This window comes from Sinocyclocheilus rhinocerous, unplaced genomic scaffold (assembly GCF_001515625.1).
Source record: "Sinocyclocheilus rhinocerous isolate Xijiao unplaced genomic scaffold, SAMN03320098_v1.1 scaffold1635, whole genome shotgun sequence".
Taxonomy (NCBI): domain Eukaryota; kingdom Metazoa; phylum Chordata; class Actinopteri; order Cypriniformes; family Cyprinidae; genus Sinocyclocheilus; species Sinocyclocheilus rhinocerous.
Window position 1 is genome coordinate 846,428 of NW_015627629.1, and position 1,502 is coordinate 847,929.

Consider the following 1,502-nt stretch of genomic DNA (forward strand, 5'->3'; position numbering starts at 1 on the left):
AAACTAGCAAAAGTGGATTCGGACACGCCCTAAGTGCACCTGCGCCGTGCGCTTTAGACTATGCGCTTAGATCGTTAAAATAGGGCCCAAAGTGTTACCAGTTGATTTTGCATAAAGAAGATTATGCCTATTTTTATTTATACTTGCCTTGTGACATTGTTTTAATGTCAGTTAAGCACATTTTGCACACAAATCCTCATTACTATAATGCAGGAAAAATGAAATAGTAAATATTATTAAAAAGAATTGTAATAAAATGTTTATTACAGAAATTATTTTATTGCAATATGTTAAAAATAATGTATTACATTAATAATAATCTAATGAGAATCATCAAGAATTATAATTATTATGATGAAAATGACAACAAAACACCAAATTATGATAGATAGATAGATAGATAGTCAGATGATAGATAGATGATAGATAGATAGATAGATAGATAGATAGATAGATAGATAGATAAAAAAAAAAAAAAAAATGATTCACCATAGCAGTAATGGGTGGGGGCTCGCAGGGTGACATGACTGGTAGTTAAGAATAAAACATGCTATGATGGGCATGCTAATGATGCTTGCAGAAGTGCCATGCATTTGACAGACATCAGCATGTGTGACTCTGGCCTGTTACCCGATCCTTTAAAATTGGCCATCTTAGCAGCACTGAAAAGGAAGGAGCACTCATCTATGGCTATCTCCACCTTGAGGTTGGAAAGACAAGAATCAGAAATGTGGCAAGTCTTTATTCTCTCTAAGTTTTAACCAAATCTATTTTGAATGGACTGACACAGGTACCTTGTGGGAATATCGGGCCTTGCAGTACTTCTATGTATATTGACTGGAATAGGGTAGAGTGTTTTTTTACAGCTTTTGGAGCTACACATATGGGCTTGTATTAGCACTCTGCCACTAGCAAGCCCACACAGTGCCCGGGGCTATTTTTACTCCCTCTTTTTTCTCTGCAGTGTCTGCTATTGGCTCAACCTCAGTAACGTGCTCTAGACACAACAACGCGCATACACTCTGCTTATTACACACACAGGTACGCACAGCAGCACGCAAACATGCCAAATATTAAAAATGAAAGGATTACAATGTAAAAGATTATTATTGTGTAGGCTACATAAATATAAAAATGCCTACATGTCATAATGGATAGTCATTGCATGTATCAGAATTGTATCAGCAGCTCCGTTTCCTCTCTGGAGACGCGTTCTGTCTTCGCGCTTGCAAATTCCGCCGTGTAAATAGCAAATCCGCCATGGCACGAGCGCAACTGGCTCTTAAAGGGAATGGGAAACTCTGATTGGTTTATTGCACATTATGCCCAAAAACACACCCATTACTCATTAAGAGAATAGGGACAACCCTTTTAGACCATGCGCCGGGCACGCCGACCGTTTTTCCCGTCTTTAAACTAGCAAAAGTGGATTCGGACACACCCTAAGTGCACCTGCGCCGTGCGCTTTAGACCATGCACTTAGATCGTTAAAATAGGGCCCT

At 38.9% G+C, this 1,502-nt stretch overlaps 1 protein-coding gene across 1 annotated transcript in view; it reads right to left on the bottom strand.

The window, feature by feature from the left end:
- The window catches only part of LOC107732783 (solute carrier family 35 member F4-like), a 33,334-nt gene that overhangs the window by 10,112 nt on the left and 21,720 nt on the right, over positions 1 to 1,502 (bottom strand). The window lies entirely within an intron of this gene.